General features: G+C 45.4%; 1 long non-coding RNA gene across 1 annotated transcript in view; it reads left to right on the forward strand.

The window, feature by feature from the left end:
* LOC130527864 (uncharacterized) overlaps positions 1 to 5954 on the forward strand; it is a 45758-nt gene extending 39804 nt beyond the window's left edge. Inside the window, exons 4-5 of the long non-coding RNA XR_008951141.1 lie at positions 5496 to 5584; positions 5660 to 5954. This is a non-coding gene — a long non-coding RNA (uncharacterized LOC130527864). The remainder of the gene's footprint in view (positions 1 to 5495; positions 5585 to 5659) is intronic.
* Positions 5955 to 21540: the final 15586 nt, after the last annotated feature.

A 21540-nucleotide genomic window follows, 5' to 3' on the forward strand; every position in this document is an offset into this window, starting at 1 on the left:
TTCATGAAAGAGTTTAGAAAGGAAAAGGTGCAACATTGTTGTGGCATTAAATTTTGTAGGGAAGTGTGTTGGACACCCACCAATCGTGTCATTTATCTTTGAAGGGCTGTAGCTTGGTAACGAGTCGTACCCATAATGGCAGGTTTTCAGAACTCAACATTGTGTGTTGCAGGCATGTGAAAAGTGTATTTTGTTACAATAAGAATGTCACAGAGCTGCAGGAGGACTAAAAGCGCTGTTTTGGATCTCCGCATTACATAAACAGCTTTCAGACGTGTTTGAGCAGCTTTAATGTTCAGTCTTGGTCATAAACTCTCAATAGTTTCTGCGTCCACACAGCCACATGTGTGTGAGGAGTTCTAACGGTGATGTCCGTTTGTTTAACCTCTTCACGGTACGTTAACCCCTGTCAGGACCGGCTCGTCAGCCTAGCACAAAGCGGCTAAAGAGGGACAACCTTTTTTCCCTTCAGTCAACCTTAAAAGGTTCCCAATTCCTTTGCTCTAAAAGAAAAACCTGGATGGAAAATTTCTGGGAACTATGGAACAGAAGTTGAATGCTAATTTATAGCGGGAAAAAAATGTGATTGAAACTTTCTTATTCAAGTTTAATCAGTAAACACAAAGACAAACATCAAATATAAAATCAAAATAATGGGTAATCTTTTAATAAAATGTTTGATTAAAATGGAAAAAAGATTAGGAATTTATGCATGTGACACAAATCCAACCACAAACAAATGAATCAATCTGACAGTAATTCTGTATAAATATCAGCCATAAATCAACAGAATTTATCTCGTTATTAATTTAAAAAGAAAGACGATTTCAACGCGCACTTTTCAAATTTAAAAAAGCAACAAAAGCTAAAAATCCTATATTTTCCACAGTGTCCCGTCTTTAAGCGTCTTTAAATCATTCGCGACTTGTCTTTAAAATGTGATTTAACCTTCGTTATTCACCTGCTCACGCGCCAAAAACTCCCTCTAAATTCGTTTTATCACCCGGAAGATCCGAACGTCTCGTGCTCTCGTGAGCGCCTCGAAACAACAGGAGGGCGCGAGAAATGGAGTGAGGCGCGCGATCCGCCGCTGTCAGGTACGCGGCTCTCCGGGGCCTAATGTCCACGCGGGCTGACGTAACGCTTGGTGACACCTCGTGACCTGGGCAGCGACGCCCTGTGATGCGTTGGCGGCCTGTTAAAAGCGTCTGACATTTCACGACTTTTCCAGCATTGTGAGGCATTTATTCGAATTAAATCAAGGAAATTGACTTTTATTTTACGACCGATTCTCATTGTTCTTTACGTAGGGGAAGTAACAGAAGAAAAACTTAATTTCGTACGAATAATGAATTAATTATTGAGTTTTAAAATATGAATAAACTTCACAGAGTGACGGGTGATGGTTGAACAACAAAGTCCGTTCAAAAATCACCGTATATCGTGGTTTTATTTTGGTTGTTTTTGGCGCAAAGGAAATGAAAAGAATTGCTTTTAATCTGCTTAGCTAACAGTAAGATTGGATGTTTTGGATTGGATGTGGAAACGAACTGCTTCCCTTCATCGTATTTCCGTACAATTCCTTGTGGACAAACAACGTTTAACTTGTGATTTCTTCGCCCCTTAAAAACTTTGACTCGTCTCTCAACTTGAGTTTTTAAAAGGGGGGAAAAAAACCCATGCAAATTTAAAACGTGCTTAACATTTTCACTTTCCATCCTCCTTTGAAACACAAGAAGCGGATGTTAGAGAAACAGTGTGACCTTTATAACCATTACAGATTTTTGAGGTAATTGAATCGTCCAGACATCATTGATATTTAGAGTTGATCAAAGAAAAGCTGAAGGAAAAAAAGAGGCAAATGGAGAGTGAAGAAAAGGCTGCTGACCCAACCTGAAGACACATGAAAGAGTAAAGTGTGTGTGCGTGTGTGTGTGTGTGTGTGTGTGTGTGTGTGTGTGGTGTGTGTGTGTGTGCGTGTGTGTGTGTGTGTGTGTGTGTGTTTTTGAGAGACACCAGGCTGTACTCTGTTTTCTAAAGTCTTGTCACGCGATGTTCCTTGAAACCCCGCCTCCATCTTCTACCACACACACACACACACACACACACACACACACACACACACACACACAGGAATATTCTCAATGGCTCTCAGGCAAAAGTGATTATGTCCCCTGCATACGCAGTTTTTCTGGGCTCAGTGTTTGGGCCCTTTAATGTGCTGTCAGTGTTCGTTTATGGGGATGACCTTGTTCTGACCTTCCCCCCTCTGAGCTCAATCACTCATGGGCACAGATGCAACACCATGGATTGTTTAATGAGAATACAGAACCACTGGATTGGTGAAGATGAACGTGACAAAAGTGTTTATGTGAAGAGAAACAGCCGTTCGATGAGCTTTTGATCATTTAAAAAACCCTGTGGTGCTTTGCTGCTAAAAATGCTTCAAAAGTAAAAGAACAAAGTTCCTATGATGTTACAAAATGAAATTAGACAACATAATATATTCTTTATTCCTCTCAAGGTTGGAGAAACGTACAAATGCTCAAATAACAAAAGAAACATTCCCTCAAAAGTCATCAAACTTAAATGTCAATGTGATTAAATCCAATAATAATATACAAACCAGCATATTTCACATGAGAGAGCAAAAACAAAATATATTTTTGGGTGTAAAAATAATTGGAATTAATATTTTACATTGATTTTACTCTATTACTCACTTTACATAAAACCTTTAAATAAAAAACATTTTCAATAATCCGAATTCTATTTTTCCTTACCTATAAATGTTATTACAGTTTATTTTTAAATTATTATTATAATTATTTTAAATTATGCTCATGTTTTAGCAATTACAAGATGTTCAATATATAATTGCACACAACAACAACAACAACAATAATAATAATAATAATAATAATAATAATAATAATAATAATAATAATAATGACGGTTTTAAAGGACCATTTTTCACATTCTATTTAGTGGGTCAACTTATTTACTAAAAGTTTAGCAATCATCTGCTTCTTTTATCAAATCCCATACTGTCAGAAATACACACACACACACACACACACACACACACACACACACACACTCACACACACACCCACAATGTACAATACAATTCTTATGGGGCTGTTGATGATCGCTTTATCGTCCATTTCTATCCATTGTTTTATTATAATTTCATCCAAATATGAACATTTAAACACGTGTTTTAGGCCATCCGACTAGTGTCCAAATATCTCATCAGACAGTCAGAACACGCGTACAATAGCAGAAACGATGAGCCATCACAAATATGTTTATTCACCTTTAACAGGTTTAACGCGTGTGTGCATTTCTAACCACCACAAGATGGTAGTAAAGTCCAACTAATAGAGCTTTGGATTTTTTTGTGGTTGACTTGGCAACCTGGATGCTTTTTCCACGCTCTCCTGCAGCCTTATTAGTCAATTCAAGGTTTCAGCCGTCAGGATGGAGGCTAATGAGCAGAGCAGCTCTCAGGGGAAACAACAGCCTGATGCAGCTCCCATACAGGCGACCACTACACTGACAGATGTAGCCTGTGCACCAGGCTGCTGGGAGTGTGATGACCAAATCAACCGCCTTCTTCTCAGTCTGGACCTGGAAGTCCCACAGGAGCCTGGCCTGCTTGTTCTCCAGCACTTTCGGGGGTGTCTCCCACCTGGACCCTGGGACCTCCAGTCCATACTCAGATGTTCCTGGACACTGTGCCAGCCACCTGGGTATGCTGCTCTTTGTATGCCTTGCCTACCAACATCTTGCGCCCTGCTGGACTGTCTCAGGGGCGTCTCCACACAGCCTACACCTGGGGTCTGGTCTAGTCTGGTCTGGTGGACCCTGGCCTCTATGGCTCTGGTGTTCAGGGCCTGTTCTTGGGCAGCCATGAGTAGCGCCTCTGTGCTGTCTTTCAGTCCAGCCTTTTCCAGCAGGGGCTTGTCCTTCCATGATAGCTCCTCGGGCTCCTCGGGCTCCTCCTTAATGGGCTTTTGTTGCCTGAGGCGTTCACCCAGCTGTCGGTCAGTGGGGGCCATCTTGTTTCCTCCTGGACAGTAGTTCAGACACTTACTCGTCCTTGGCTCCCTGCCTTTTGCTTGGTGTACAGCCTCAGGACGCTGAGCTTAGGGTGAAACCCTCCATGCTTGCTGAGGAGCTTCCTTGTCTTGATGTTTGCCCTTCCTGCCTCGCTATGATCTCATATTCCATCAGTGATGTGTGGGTTCGGAGCGCTACCGACCCGCTGACCTGCTCATGAATCCTGCTGGTTTATGTGACTGCTGTCATTGTCTCACACAGATGATGCTGAAAACAACTTTTATAGCTTAAGACATGATGCTGCTCTGAAGCGGTGCTGAATTTTTTGAGGGTGGATAAATGTCGCCTGCTCTTACGCAACTTCTGACCTCTTTTTGTACATTTCCCTTAAAGCCCCACAGAAGTACTCAAAATATATAGGACAAAAAAGATCTTCTGCCCTTTTTAATCAATGCATTTATTCAGGGCCTTTATGCTGCGTTCACAATCATTTCCTGCTCTGCCGAGGTGACACGAGACGGTGGCATTCACTGTTTACCGCGTATGTGCAGGGATGTGAGGAAATGCCCTTTTCTGTCGGCCGCTTCTCGCATTATTTGCAGGACATTCAGGTAAAAGTGGAATTTCTTGCTGTTCGTTCTCATTCATCAGCGACAAGCTTTTCATTTCCATTAGGTTTTTAAATGATTAAAAGCTTTCAGTGAAATTAAAGTGATTTAGAACCAGGCCAAACGGTCCAACGGTGCAGCAGCCTGGAAGCATTTTAACTGCTTTGCTCTTCATTTCTCTCTTCTTGAGCGTCGCAGCTCCGCAGTGGATCAGTCCAGAGGAACCTGTACTGTCAGAGATATGAGACAATGTTGAATTACAGGACTCAGATGTTCGGTGAGTCTGGACTAGGCTGTTAGTTGTGTTCTGATGTGTGTCCACCAGCTAACCAGGGCCCAAGTGTTTAAACAGATGAGTTAAATGTGCCGCCATCACACATGAGTATGGATTTAAAGATTTAATAGATCTGAGGGGCTTTGTTCAGTGAGGGTAAAATAAGAGCGTGTGGGTTGACCGGCTCCCCCTGCTGGGCATTTCACGCATCAGACGTGATCAACCAACGTCTGGAAGTATTTGACCAGAGAATTGCAGATTTTTTTAAAATCTCTATTTGGATCATGAAAATCCATTTGTTTCTATGATTGTGTTCTCAGGCTGTTGGTGAGAGTCACTTTGTAAAACGGGCTTTTATTCGGCGCTAGGATGATGACTGACATTTAAAAGGAATTAGTGAAAACCATTCCGGAGGCGACCTTGCTGGAATCCTCTGTGTGCTCGACTGCATCTTTAGGGATACTTCGCTTGCAGGCTTTACACATGGAGGCTTGTGTCTCTGCTCTGCTTGACCCCAAACTCTGCTCGTCTCCACACGGCATCGACAGAGAACGGACAGAATCGAATGTGAACTCATGCATGTGAATCGGAATACTCGGAATTCTGTACGATTACCTGAAGTTGGCAGAGATAACAGGTAAATGCTAGCACAGTGTCTTTGTGCCTGTAGACCTGCTAATCTGAGTTATTTAGTTCTTTCCCTTCTGTGCAGGTGTTTAAAATTTTTGCAACGGGATTAAAGGTTTCAAACACGACCACGGCTGGATGGAACCTGACAACTGGACTGAAAACATCTGTCTGACCTTGAGCCTCTTGTGGTTCAGTTCTTTCCCAACTGTGGACAGACACGCATTCGATGTTCTCTGTGAGGATCCTGAACATTTCAATGCTGAACCGCTTGTTGCCGAGGTAACCGCGGCGTGCCGGTTCAGTTCTTACACAACTTCCTGTGCCTGCAGATTGTGATCGGTTAAATTCAGATGAATTAAAAAGCAGATTAAAAAGTCCGAATGATCAGCGACAGTCACATTTCCCACAACCATGAAAGCAACAGCAAAGGAACGATGAATAAAATTTCCATCAAAAATCTGATTTCCTGAAATGAAAAAGGAAAATAATTCTAACTGAGGCTGAATCTTCTGTAGGGCGAGAAAGCTTGTGCTGACACCAGTCTGCTTTTATTAATATTGGTTGTGCAGCAGCTCTGAGATGATCTGCTGAAGGAGGATCTTTACCGCCCCCTGCAGGCTCCCCGCAGAACTGGCAGACCTCTCTGGGGTCAGCCTCGCGACACGGGGGGGGGGGGGGCTCTCAGCAGCTCAGAGGCTCGAAAATGGAACTGAAGCTAGAAATGTCAACATCAATTATCAAACCAAATCAATACTGTCAACTATATGGATGGTGGGTGGATGGATGGATGGGTGGATATATATATATGTGTGTGTGTGTGTGTTCCTAATTCTCATTCAACACAGGTTCTAAACCAAATTGCACCACAGAGATAACACCGTAACCTTGACGCGTCTCAACAAATAAAATACGTACAGTCCAATCGGTCCTCAAGTGAATTTTAACTACACAAGAACAGGAGTGTTAAATGGTTGTAATAGGGCCCAATATTAATTTCTGCCCTCTGTGAGATGTGACACTATGAGCAGAGTTTAGAGGTCCGTATTCATGTTAGTCTCAGTCTTAAAACCCCTTAAAACAAAAAGTCTGTTTTCAACATTGCTTCTGTGAGCTGTGTGAGTGCGTTACACTATTTATAAACCCAAAAATAACCACTGACAGATGTTATTCTCTGGATAAAGTTAAAAGACAAAAGAAAAAGAATGATTCATTGTCACGTAAATCCCGTGAGAAGCTTCTCTGCAGCATCATGAGCTCACTGGAGGAGGGAGAGGGAACTCTGGGACGTGTCAGACACGGAGCAGGGAGGTACGGCTGACTCCTCGCCTCATCCTTCCCTGTCCTCGCTCCCGGTCACTCGTATGGACTCTGCTACTCCTTCCACAGGCCATCACACATGTTTATTGTGCTCAGAGGTTGTTCATCGTCTGCTTTTATGAACACTCCCGTTGTTTCCTGCAACATCTCATAAGTCTGTCACGTCTGTCTGACTATAGGAAGACAGGTCCCGTATCCATGGAGACAAACTTTGTTGTTTGGCTTAAAAGATTCTATAAGATCCAGAACCTCTCTCAGCATCTATATTAAAATGATCTCGATTAAGGGCTTTGCTGCATTTAAACATAATCGGCCAACTCATGACTAAATCCACTGTTTGGCTTTGGTGTACATAAAAACAGCTGTAAAGTCTGATGAGACCAAGTTGTTGTGTCACATTGTCAGGGAAATTCATGCTAATAGACGGTTACAGTCCCCTTTCAGACAGCCAAGCGTGACAAAAATAGGACGTCCTTGTTAAATTACCCCGTGCACATGTTTTTGTGTTATTGGTGGCTTTGCTGTGTTGGGGAGAATATTAAATATTGAATTTTGGCAGAAGAGGGTTGAGATTGAACTCTGAAAAAGTGGTGCTTGGTATAGCCGCAGTGCCACATCCTGGCCTACAGGGGGAGCTGGTGGTGTTGGTGGAGCAAATGATGAACTCCAAGAGTGGAGTTATACAAGTAGTTTAAAATAAAAGACCTGTGATTGAAAATATTAAGTAAATCGGCCATTACTATAACTGCTATCTCTCAAGGCCAGACGCCCTCTGACCCTCTCAACGGCACCAGAAACAAACCTGTGACTTTGCTGCTGTTGTGTTACAACCGTTTAAGATCACTTAATCTCAGTCAGGTGACCAAATGTGACCAGAACGAGTCGCGTAAATACTCATTTAATCCGTCCTCTAACGGCGTCGGGCTGTTAATGGCGGCCTCAGAGCCGCTCCTCAGCCGGGTAATGACCAAAATAACAGCATTGCTGTAAAAAGGGACGCGAGCTCGTCCCATTATGGGTCATTAGAGAGCTCAGAGTTTGGAGGGGACCTTGAAGTTCCGACAGAAATGAGTTAATGAGGTGGGTAGATGGCAATAATCCGGAACCTGTCTGGAGCTACTGATGAGGTCAAAATGAACAGCATTTAATAAGATTCTGACTCTTTTCTTAGATTTATTTACTAGTATTGAAACCCTTTATGGACACATCGGTCATAACGTCCTCTCAGCTATCAAAGTAAACGTGAGGTGCCTGCAGGTTTTGAGTGTTTGAGCCACTCCAGAATTCTCCTGCAGCTTCCAGAACACAGCTGGCTGCTAATTGGACTCCAGCGAAAACGTGTTGAAAGGCTGGAGACGCAGAGGCGTGGATGCTAGCGAGAGACGCTGGGAGTCCATCTGCAACAGGAGAGCTGGACTGACGTGTTTAACGTGGTCCTTCACATTTTATTCCCCCGATCCCTCCCGCTCCGCTATGGCAGATGTGACGTCGCGGTGCTGCTGCCTGATCGCCAGAGATCTGCTCTGCACAATTACAGGCGGTTAATTACAGCAGAAAGTGTGGAGCAGGTGCACAGGCAGCAGCCTCTGTTCAGCCTGTCCAGGGTGATTTAGTCACAACTTCCGTGCGACTTATTCACCAGCTGGCTCGTGACATCACCTCATCTCTTCCACTTGCAGGACACCAGCATTCCCGTTAACACGCGCAGCAACTCCCCAAACTCCCCAAACAGATGTAAGGGAATTGAACCTTGTGAAACGTTGGGAACCAGGTTCGACCCTCACCATTATAATAACCCAACCTGCGCACAACAAATGCATGAAGACGCGTTTCTAAGAGAGCCGGGCTTAGAAACGAGGTCGAGAAGGTGGTTTTACAGGAACTAGTTTTTAACGCCAGGGGAGCAAATCTGCGTCCTCCTGAATGTGCAGCCTGAGCTGCACTTCTGGTGGGTTGAAAAATGTGCTTAAAGTTACTGGAAAATTGAAATAAAAGGTGCTTTCAGGGACACAGCGACTGCTGATGCAAATTGCCCATCGCCCGTGAGAGCAACCAGGTTAATTGATTAGTGAGTGCATTAATGGACTCAATAACCACAAACCACAGTGTCCAATGTATTTCTGCATGAGCGTTGGGCTTTTTAACACTGTTAAAGTAGTTTTAAATGGCTTGTTTATACTTCCAAACCTTATTCCCTACCATGTTTCAAAATAATCCACTTTAACCCAACATAAATATTCTTTAAGAGACGGCTGAGACCCCCCTCCTCCCTCACAAGGGGAGTAAAAGTCACTCCATACAGACGTGTTCCATCATCAGCGCGTTGAATGGGTCAGGGACGACCACGTTTCATAACCACCGTAGCAAAACACTCTGATTTGCATGAACACACCACGCTCCGTGTTCCGGTCGTGCACCATCATGCGGTCGGTCCCCGGGGACCCGGGACACAACTGCAGGTGTGCGCCGTTTGCGACCAGAACGAGGCTTCAGAGCACCCGGAGACAGACTGTCGGGCGCCCTCGGAGACTCCAGGAGGAGCACTAAAATCCCGTCCTCACTTCACAGGGACGTCTCAGCCGTGCGCAGCGTCGTGCCGCTCCTCACCGCGGGCTTCCTGTAAATCAAAACAGTTGTTTTGCGAGGCCATTGAGATTAAACAAGTGACAGCGACGGTGGGTGATTAGGTTGCTGGGGCTTTACTGTCACCGGGGGTGCGATGACAAATGAATTGCAGAAGGATGGTGTTGTCCTCCAGCAGCACTCTAAAGAGGATTATCACTGGCGTTCTCATCTCGGTTCAGGGAGTGACAAAGCCATGAGCCGCGCACGCCGTCACGCTCTTCTAAAAGTACTAAATTCATTTCGAGCGAATTAGCCCGTGGACGTTTCTAAACACCCCCTCCTACCAAATTTAGCAAAAAATGCACTATTGTTTAAGGCTGAACACGCACAAAAACCCGAACCATAACCAATAAAGCTGTTAAAATGGGATGAGAATAAAAATAGCAGCAATCGGGGCTGGGTTTGGTTCAGGCTGGACATCCTGAGGAGGACAAGGAAGTGGACGAGGAGCAGTAAGATTATCCTCATCTCCTCCTCTTAACCGCGTAATGGCGAGGCTACACAATGGGCCAAGGCAGTTCATCCCTATATGAGCATTTATGGGTTTGGCACCTTGCTCAAGGGTACCCCGGCAGTGCTATTAAGGTGTTCTGGCACCTTCCCTGACTACCAGAACACCTTCTGTGTTTTATGTTCCCAACAGACGGAGCTCCCTGCGCCGGTGGAGCGAAATTATGTAAAACAAAACAAAACTCTCCAGGCTGAAATAATTGTCCCCCCCTCAGCATAATGGCTTAGTAAATATTACATTAACTTGGATTCTTAGGGCAGCAGATGACGCATCATTGGACCGTGTAAGACCTCACAGTCTCAGGCTGGTGTGGACGCACGTCAGGGACACCGAGGCTGATGGCAAAGACGAAGCTGCGTCTCTGACCAATTAGACCTAATTAGTGATGAGACGCCTCTGTGGTCTTTTCAGGAGACAAGAAGTGGACACATTTGTGTTCATAAACCGAGGAGGACAGTGAGAAGGTACCAAGGGAGCGGTTCTGGCAGCGACAGCAGTGTTGCTGACACAGCCCTCAAATATCACGACTCGGGCCGCTTTGTTCGTGCACAACAGTCAGAAGACACTGACGGAGGAAGTTCTGCATTCACAAGAAGTTCCCGCTTCTTATTTGCATCGTGACGAACTTGTTCGGACAACATGCAAATTCAATTTGTCTTCGCAAATTTGATCTCGGGAGTGTCTGCGCTGTTGTTTCAGACCAAATTAGAGGGAATTTGTCAACCTGTCTCTATGCGTTGCCGCGGCAACCGCCCTGAAGTGCGAACCGCATCCAATCGCTCATCCGTTGTTTGGAATTTAGATGCGTTCGGGTGATCCGTATGCATTTTGTTGCGTTCAAATAAATATCAGGAAATAAAACTGTAACGCTTCGGAGGAATTCCGTGTGATGCGTCAATCACAGCCAGAAAGGCGGAGGCGGGCCGAGGGCTGAGCCTGACCTTTACCGCTGGAGGCCCCGCATCCTGTCAGGAGGACAACTTTGGACATGAAGCTGTCAGAGAACAGCATGCTGTCCACTTTCATGGGTCTAAATTTACTTAGATTTCATTACGTTTGCTTATTTAGGTTGTGACAGGTGTTATAAAAGCACGGTAACAAGGTCAGTGTGTTCATTTTTATCTGATGGGGAGGTTAAACATTGACCAAATGGAAATGGCAGTTCCATCCAAACTACAGAAGTAGGTGTGTCATTGCGTGTGTGTGTGTGTGTGTGTGTGTGTGTGTGTGTGTGTGTGTGTGTGTGTGTGTGTGTGTGTGTGTGTGTGTGTGAGGCAGCTAATATCGATTGTGCTGCCATAGGTGAACATTTATCCCTCTATCACTGTCGGCAGGTTCGTCTCCATCTGCCACGAACCTCCTCCTTCAGCCCTTCGGCAGCATCGTGCGTGATGGCTCGCTGTGCCTCCGTCTTCCTCGTCCACACGACCACAAAACGACTCCTCACATCCCGCCGCCGCTGCAGAAGCCGACTGGCCCGCGGCATTTGGGCGCCCATGTGTGTCTCGCACCGAGTCGCCATGACGTTCATTGTTCGTTAAAGAGCATCCTCATTTCCTGCTGGAAATAGACGTTCTAACCTTTCTCCGCACGACACGAGGAGGAAGTGAGAAAAGAAAACGGCTGCGGTGGAAACGTGACACTGGGACTATTTGTCCGTCTTCACACCACGCACCATTGTGCACCTTTTGTGCACAATGGTGCGCCATTTGACCATGCACTCACCCACCGTTCACTGCTCATATACCTGTTAAGACAGGTCACAGTCATATATCCGTTGTCATGGCGACGTCACACATGGAGCTCACCATTTCCTCGCTTTTATGGCCTAATTGCCTCCGTAATTTGCTTCACAATGTGCATGTGTGAGAATAACTAGTGGGTCGATGAGCACATTGTGATCTTAATTATCTCAGCTTTTTCATGTTTAGGGCACAAATAAGTACTACATTTACATTTTTAATGCACTTTATTTCCTGTGTGCTATGTGGGGTCGTCGTGGGAGGTGGGAGGAGGGAGACGAGACCATCAGGCAGCACTTGGGTGGATTTATGTGGAAGGAAAATCCTTTAAATCGCAGCCATGTGAGCCGAGAGACTGATGGGTGCACTCAAGCATCTTGATTTATTAGCACCTTTTCCATCATCTTAGCAAGATACACGGGTCATTAGTACATCACTGCAAAGTGTTGGTTACGGATTTCTGTCCCGAGAGCTCATCAGAAGAAGCGGTGTCACCATAGTCAGAAGAAGCGGTGCAGGCTTTGGCTCATAATGCCGTCAGATTTATGAGTTCCAAAGGCTGATTCTGCGTCTATGATTCCCTCTGTGAAACATTTAAGGCACCAGATGGGGAAATAATTAACTTCTGTAGCAGAACACATCTGACAGAAGCTTCTCAAACCCTCGCTGTTGGCTGGAATCTTAATTAAGTGGACGGTGACATATTAACAAAAAGAAAAAAATGGTTTTTTTTCACTGTCTTTTACGAAGAAAGTTATTTCAGAGACAGCTTGTGATCATGTCGGAGCCAAATATCCAGCCTTCACCTTGGGAGATGACACATAATGATGTTACCATGGCGATCTGTTTAACAAACAGAAGTACTGTCGTGCTAAATCACCCTGGGGGGGGGGGATAAAAGCTTGGGTGAGATTTAATCGCTTCAACACTGCTGAATGCAGTGTTGTGGGAAGTTTGGGAATCAAAGGAATGGGGATGAGAATAAAAGCAGGCAGGGAACGTTCGGCGTTCCAAGTGGAATAAAAGGGGCTTCTGGATCATTTTGGAAAATGAACCAAGATGTGGGAAAACCTGAGAGGCTAGTGAAGGAGAATCAAGATCAATTGGTACAGTAACGCTGTCTGCCACCTGAGCCTGATTTCTGATTTCCTGATTTCCTGATTTCTTTTCCCCATCCTGGATCGCAGCACTAAAACACGCTAATGAAGCCGCAGTGTCGGAGATGATGTAAGATTTCGGTTTCTTTTAACTAGAAGACGGAGCCCCGAACTTACTAACACCAACACAGCCTGGGCAAATATAAGAAAACATGTCATCAAACATCAATATTCCGTTCCGACTTTCCTTTTGATGTGCCAACACCAACGAGCAGAGGAGAGCGAGGATCTGACGTTTATTAGCGTTGCTTTTTATTTACGGATTAAGGTTCATTTGATGCTGTGAACAGATTTCAGATACTTCACATAAGGCCTATAGACACGTATAGATAATATATACAATCAAAACATGCCTGAGGCTGAAGCAGATGGGAATGAGGTCATTTAGTCCGAGCGCCACATTTGTACGCGCTCCAACGGCCACTCAGGAAGGTGTGATGAAACCTGCCGCTGCAGCCGGTCGCTGTCACACGTCCTCAGCCGACTCAGTCGATTCCCATCCTGTGAACATTTTCACTTTTATTATTTTTTTTTCTTTGCTGTGTCAATGCACTGATCCACGGAGGGACAAACAAAAAACAGCCCCCTCCTCCCATTCCTCTCCTCTCCTCTCCTCCCCCCTCTCCTCCTCTCCTCTCCTCTCTCCTCTCCTCTCCTCTCCTCTCCTCTCCTCCTCCCCCCTCCCTCCCTCTCTCCCCTCCTCTCTCCCCCCCTCCTCTCCTCTCCTCCCCCCTCTCCTCACCTCTGCACTTCTGTCCAATTACTGTCTGCTTGTTATATTGTTCAGGTGGGTGTCGCACCTTTATTTCCAGCACAGTCAGTCAAACCAGCGCTACCTCTAAACTCTTATTTCAGCCCAACATTCTATAGAAGACCTCTTATCTGACATCTCTTTGATTCAGTCACTCTTGAGATTACAAAAACATCTGGAAATGCTTCTCCCTCATTCATCCCACGTGAATGCAGCTTTGTCCAGGAGGAGTTGATGCCATCAGGATCAGTGACCAGGTTACTGCCCATCTTCTCCTCCTGGCTTCCAGCTTAACTCCTCTCTCCTGCTCCATCACCAGGAGCTCTTTCTACTGCCTCCCCCTCCCAGGAGCTGCTCTCCTTCCCTGTCACTCCATGGGCTGTGAGCATTCTCTAAACTGTCTGGGCAGGGAACGAAGCTGGGAACTGCCATGATTTGGCCATTACTCATGGATCAGTTCCGAATGGCTTCAGTCTCTGTAGGTCCACTCAAGTGATTTTCCTCTTGTGAAGGTCCCGTTTGGTCCAGGCTGCTTGGGAAATGAGCTCCACTGCCCTTGACCTGCGTCATCCTTCCTCCAGGTTCCATACCTCCTCTTGAATCATGGCTCTTCTGTCACTCGTTCCTGATCCAGGACCCGGTCCTCCTGCACCAATGTTGTCACGTCACTCCAACATGCTTTCAGCTGGTGCATCAGATGGGTTCGCTGCCCTCTAAACCCTGCTGACGCCTGCATAGCTGACTTGTTCATCATGCGAGTCTCTGTATGCAGTTACAACTCTGCCCTCTGAAACTTTAAATTCCCGCTGACGGACGTCAGAGGAAGCGGTCCTTCGATCCGCTGATCTTCGACCGAGCTTATCCAAAAGGCTACGGCAGCTTAGAGGGATTCCCACCCACTTTTGGAGGTACTTATTGAACTTCTCCACTCCTTCTACGCACATCATCGCAGCCACAACTTCCCCCGGGGGCCTGATTTTTCAATCCTCTGTCCTCTTTTCTGTGCTGGCCATGTTGTTGCTATCAGTAAATGAACCATTTGATTGGATTCTCCTTGGGGGAGTGGCTTTGGGAAAGAGGGCTGCTTTGGAACGTAGCCCAAGTAGCTGGTGATTGTTCCCTTAACGTGCTGAGGGCTGTGGTCATGGTCCACTGCTGCATGGATCAGGGCGTTTGGGATTGATCTGTAGGCAGGGGCTGAATCCAGCCAGGCCAATAGTCAGATTGCCTTTGTGTAGGAGATCTCACAGGAGATTTGTGCAGATGATAATGAACCTTTTCCTCATTCCTCTAAGACCTGTCAATGTCTGTCGACACGCGATAAGATAAGCCTTTATTGATCCTCAGTGGGGAAATTTCACTGTTACAGCAGCTCAAAGACAGTTCCAGAAAAAGATTAAATAATTGAGACAATAGAAACACAAAAACAATGTGTACACAAAATACCAATAATAATAGGAAGCTGTATTTACATGCACGTCATCATCCATTTAGGTGTGTGTCCTGTATTGCACAGGTGTGTATGCAGAAAATACTGCTGCACAGTGTAAATGGGTGGAACCACAAGGACATCAGTAAACATCAGCGCATGCATAAACATCAGGAAACCTCAGGACTATTGTGTGATATGAGCGTAGAGAGTGTTGGGTTACGCTATTTAAAAGATGCTCCTTTACATGCAAATTAGCGTTGCAGCGTCCTGCCGTGCATATCCGAGCAAAGCGGTGGCCCTCTTCTCCGTGAGGTTAAGGCGGAGGGCTACACAACGCTCGGAACGAATAAACCGAGACCTTACTGGAAACACAGGACTCATAGTTTCATCAGCTCTCGAACCATCAGTTACTACCCGTAAACATTTAGCCATGTTTTGATTTGCTAGTTGCATTTTAAAGTTGTTTGTTGTAATGAGCGTATGTGTCTGCGGGTAATGATAGCGACACAATGGCAAATAGCACCAGAACTGTGACACCTGTCGCCATGGACGTGTCGTCGTCCATGGTTACCGACGAAGGTTGATGATGTCACAGTAGTTTAGTGGTGTTCCATTGATGCAAAGACTGTTTTTGCCTATAGTCAAAGGGGAAGTTTGGGGCCCGTTTTTACCCAGTCGTTGTATCAATATCACCCTTGTCCACCTTCAGTAACGGTGTCTTTGTGTGTGTGTTTTAAGTGGAGCTCAGGCTGAGCGTCTATCGCTTCAGTACCAATCATCATCCAACAAGAGGAAGCTTCACCGTACTGGATTCAAGCCTCGCTGCTGTCCCTGAACAGCCTGCTGTGCTTCACAGCTGCTTCACAATCAGATGTGCAGGAAGGTGGTTGTTCCAGAACATAGTTGATGCCAGTAAACAGTAGACTTCCTAAGCATCAAAGGTCCCATTTTTGGAATGTTTGTTGTTGTTGTTTGCTTTGGCTGGTGTTTCCCGACTCGCTGGATGTTGAATGAAGTTTTCAGACGCCCCGAGTGTGGGTCCGCTCTCATGCTGAATTAACATTTTCAGCTTCGGTGGCCTTAATCTTAAACAAATTAATCTTTATCGCGTCTGTCCTCACAAAAGTGTCGGCTGTGGGTGCAAAAGATGCTGACTCAACACCCGTCATCTTTCAGACCTGCAGATTAACTGCTTCTCTGCAGCTTTCTTATTGGATCCACGGGGGCCTTTGATTCATCGCCCATCTAAAGCCACAATGTTACCGAGTGTTGAGGTGACAGCAGCCACAGCATCATTAGCAGTGGGCTAGCATGGCTGGCTAAACAGGATCTGCCCACACTATAAACTGTGTGTATATACTGTATGTGTGTGAGTGCCTACACTCTATATATGCATACAAACACACACTATAAGTTGTGATTTTCATTCCTTTCCTCATTCCTCTCAGACCTGTCAGTCTGTGTGTGTGTGTGTGCGTCTATACACAACTCCACCTAACTGATGGACGCCCTTCACTCGACACCTGCAGGTGTCACTCCGGGTACCTGCAGTGAAAATGTCTCCTGTCCCCCACAGACTGAAAATAAAGAGACAAAAAAGAATAATGAACAAAATTGAATGGTAATTCAGCCAAGAAGAGCTGAAACGTGAGTTTATTCATGAAATGCTAAACATACCAAATTTTGTATTAATACTGAAATTTTCTGCATATTAATAGGTCATACTCACAAAAAAATGATGAATGCGTGGATCAACTAGAGCATTTACTCATCTGCTTTAGCGGCTCCCTAAGAGCCCCTATCCTTTCATACAAATGGTGGTCATTGTGTTTTAATTTCTTCCCTTAATGCAGTGGAACAGCAAGTCATTTGTGGATGTCGCTGCTGCTATTGCTCATATTCTTTTAATGGTGCTGCTAAAGATTCACTGCATTAACAGTCCCAACATGTCGTCCTGACCCTGTGAATGTCAAAATCAGTCTCCCACTGTACAATCTAAACTCCAACATGATGTTATATGCTTCCTACCTTCTCTTTGTGCATTGGAATGAAAGAGCCAAAGCATCAAAGTAACGGCTGATTACGGCTCCTTTTGTCTCTTACAGCATCTTTGAAGACCGTTTCTTTGTGTCTGAGATGTCTCTGAAAGGGGATATGAGTGTTTTCTGCACAGCCCCTTGTTTAGTCTTCCTGTCACATCTCTGGATCTTCTCCAAGAAAATCAAACACACATAATGGTCTGAAGGAAAGTACAAATACAGACATTGATACTGGCTATTAGTCTTTTGGGATGGCCCTGGAACGCTAATGTTGCCGGTGTTAGGAGTTTAAATGTGATTCCGGGCAGGGGGACGTCATTAGTGTCCACCGCTGGGCTTCCACTTGATACGTGCACACCGTGTTCTGTAAGAATCCCACACATGGACAGCTCCTGCCGTCTGTCAGAGAAGGAATTTCAATGGAAAACAAAGGGGACCCACTGAAGAATGTACAGTCAACTCATTTTTAAAGCAGCACAGTGGGCACAAGTGGATCCCAGTCTGTCACAATGTGTGACAGACTGTAGTCAAGGTTCATTTTCAGGTTTTTTTCCCCTCTCACCTGCTTTATACATTCATATTTCCACATTTCAGCTTGTGTATCTGCCTCCATGTGGAGAAATCTGCTCAAAACTAAGCATACATTGTACCTCAACACAACAGAACGTGCAGGAGATAATTTATTATTGTAGTCTCTCGGATCCAGCTCACATATGTCCAATCATTTCACTGCCGCCAGACGGTGATCGGGTGTCATTTGGTGCGTTTGGTCTCCTATGAAAGATGGTGAGCTCCCTTCAGCCAATCGATACTTTTGAATGTGCAAGTTTGGAACTGTCTTTTTCCTGTTGCCAACAAATCCCATTGGGAGAAAACACAAACCCACAGCCCATAAAGTTAGAGCCTGTTAACGATGAGCACTGTCCATTCGGGTTCAATCCCATGTACGCCTCATCCAGGCATAAAAACAAGGCCAAGAAATCTTCAAGCATTTGCATTTTTATTCCAGATGATGCTTTTGTTCCTACGACACCCGCGGTGTTTTTAAAGATGGCTGATTATTCATCCGTGACACATCATTTTTCCCGACTATCCAGGATTTTCCGGGCTGACGACACAAAATGACTGTGAAATATGCGAGGAGAATTTACTCTTTACCGTCCGACGCCTTTGGCAACTGAGATAACCTGATGCTAGCAGACCAAAGCCTGGAAGAAATATGAACACGAGTGTCTTATAACCACCTTAGTACATGTGTCACGTATCTCATGTACATGGAGGAAGAGCAGACGCCTTAATTAGCGTCAACTCCTCAGAGAGGTGGCTCCTGTGTGCTGTACCTTTCCAGAAACACAGAAGCTAATGAGACAAGGTGGAAAAAGCTAAAGCTCACGCCTCATTTCTCACTATTTTCTTCTTTGGCTGCGCGAGTGAGCTTGTGATACTTAGGGGGAAATCGGCAGCAGGTGCTGTCAACCACCCAAGAACCGTGTACGTGTGTGTGTGTATGCGTGGGGACGTGCGCGTGTGTTTACCTTCTTCCTTGCAAGCTAATAAGGGTTTCCTGATGAACGTTTACATTAAAGAGGTGGAGAGAGAAAGAGGAGAGAGAAAGAGGAGAGAGGGAGTAATGGAGTTCCGAGTGATTCCAGGTGAATGATGCGGCTTGGGAGACCTCTGGCTGCTTTTCCTTCTCTTACCTTTGTGACAATGATGAGATCACTCATTCCATGGCTACAGTCCAACTTGTGCCAGTTTACACTTCTTGAGCTGCATCCCACGACTACAGTTGCTGCGGAGATATATGGGACTGGGAGTTCCCAGTTATTCCAGTTCTGGAAGTGACGATATTCCTGTCTGAATCACCAATGGGAAGACTCGTGGTGGGGCCACGGAAGGACGATAGTGTAGATATGTGGGACTGGGAGATTAACAACAGACCCTGACGCAGTGGAAAACTACTTTATCAAGGCCAGCAGAGGTCCATTTGTTTAAGGCATTCATATAGTGACACAGCATTTCTTTTCACACACACACACACACACACACACACACACACTGACCTCACTGATGTAAAGAGCTACCAGTTTTGTCTGCAGTTTTTCCACATCCTCCCTCCCCGGGGAAGACTTTTTTTTCTTATCTGACCCAAAACTGCACACAGTCACAGATAAATAAAGAAAAGGACCGAAGGTGGAGGTTAAACAACACGCTGATAAATGATGCCGTCCAGCCCAGGTTTGTCCAACACGCGGCCCACATACAGCCCTCCGTCAAATTCTGTGTAGCCGCACCCAGTTTGACCTTTATGGCTTTAATAGTTGTGTTACGGTGGAAATAGGTCATTAGGTTATGTCATTTCCTGGAGGACGGGTCAAGTTTAACTCCTACATTTCTCTTCTTAAAACAGAAAAAACATGATTTTAAGGATCACCGATGACTGAACATGCACCCAACAGACTGGGGAGGGGAGTCTGTTACAAGGCGTGGCCACTATTTTATCATTTTTCTGCTATCAAAATGCTCAACGTTCACTTTAATTGTCTGAGTGCAGGAGTCTATTCGTCGGTCATGAATCCTCATAACTCGTGTGCTCTCTTGTGAACAGTACGGCTGGAGAAGCAGCTGCTGACTGGATTCAGATTTGAGTTCCAGGATGTTCCTCCGTGGTTTTTGCTCGACTCATTACGCTCTCACTAGTGTCGGGGAAACAAGAACGTTCCCGCTCCCTCTGGTGCAACCATAGTTTCAGATGTTGCAGCAGAACTAAAATCACGAGCGCAGCTCAATAAATTAGAATCAAAAAAATCATTTATTCTCCTAAATGATTTAAAAACTCACATATTATAGCGATTTGTGACACACAGACTGATAGATTTCAAGCGTTTATTTTCCTTGAATGTTTATGACGTTAGCTTACAGCTAATGAAAACCCAACGTTCTGGGTCTCAGTAATTGAATGTTACTTGATACTTGAATATTTAAATAAAGCAGAGCTGTTGGAGAGTAAACAAGGACAGCACTGAATAGTTCCTCTCCTCAATGTGCAGGAGATTCTCGGCGTGCTGCGTTCGTGGGCTTTTAACCAGCTATTGCCCCTTCTTGCAGTGTGGGCAGGTCCTGGGAAATGAGATCAGCATCTCTATGAAGCTGGACAGCAGGAGGAGTCTTGGAGAGTCTTGGAAAGCTCTAAATTCTCTTGGTAGATGACCGATGAAACCTGGGACCTGATGAAACAGAGCTCCTGGAGGTCCACATGAATGCAGGCGTGGGGAGCCTGTTTACAGAAGCACAATCTCCACTCAGCCTCCTCTTTACAAACCCCCCCTATATTCCTGAAGGGCCAATCCTTTTGAGGCTGCAGTCGTCCTTGTTGCACCTCTTTCTACCACACTTCCTTCCATTCATCTCCTAATAAATGTTCTTGGACGCGCGCTCTGCCTACAGCTTCCATAACAATGATCTTTTGTGCCTGTCTTTCCCTCCTTGAGCGACTGCCTCCCCGACAATTGTTAAGTCAGCAGTCGTTGTGCTGCCCACTGAACCAGACTAAACCGTTACAGGAGTTTTAAAATAATTTGTCTATTAGAATGTGGCACCAGTGAGTCGAACTTTTTTTAAAATGACTCTAACGAAGAGACATGAGAGATCAAAGACGCTTGGAAGGTTTCGGTCTGCATTCCTGTTTGTTGACATCGTTGTAAAGGAGGGAAATGAGATTGTGTTTTTAACCAAGTCGTGATGTGTTTGTGGCCACACTAAAGGAAAAATGGAAGAAATAAGATGTTTTTAAGAAGGAGAAAAGCTAATGTTTCATAAAACCACTACGGCTCTACTAGAACTGTGTCCCAGATGTTTTGCTCTACATCCAGAGTGGAGCCCAGCTCTTTGGGGGACTCACATGCATTAATAATTGTGTTGTTACAACTCGAGGGAGCTCAGGACATCAAACATCTCCCATTTTCAGCGATGCTCAGGGGGTCAACACGGGGCGACTGGACTTCTCTTTCCTCATTAGCTGAAGCTTCACCTCTTCTGAGAGAGTCCCTCAGTTCTGGAGAACGTTCCCTTCCCTGCACTTCCCCGTGGGGCCGATGACACGAGGGCACAGTTTAATGACAACGCTTGTGCCAGGGTCCAGACCGTGGCCTGTCGTTGTCGTTGTGGGGGTCAGAGGTCGGCTGTTGATCACCCCAGGCTGCGTTCCTGTTCCTCACACGCTTCAGTTCTTAATGCTGATGTGCGCTTTCTCCGGCTCCCTCGGATTTTCCTTAACAACGCCAATACATTATGCATCGGCGCCATTATCCCGCATCAAAATAAGATGCTCAGAATGAGCCATTCGCATGAATAGCTGGCAGCTGCACGGCTGCTCATTTCCCCTTTGAC

The sequence above is a fragment of the Takifugu flavidus genome, chromosome 6 (assembly GCF_003711565.1).
Source record: "Takifugu flavidus isolate HTHZ2018 chromosome 6, ASM371156v2, whole genome shotgun sequence".
In the NCBI taxonomy this organism is placed as follows: Eukaryota; Metazoa; Chordata; class Actinopteri; order Tetraodontiformes; family Tetraodontidae; genus Takifugu; species Takifugu flavidus.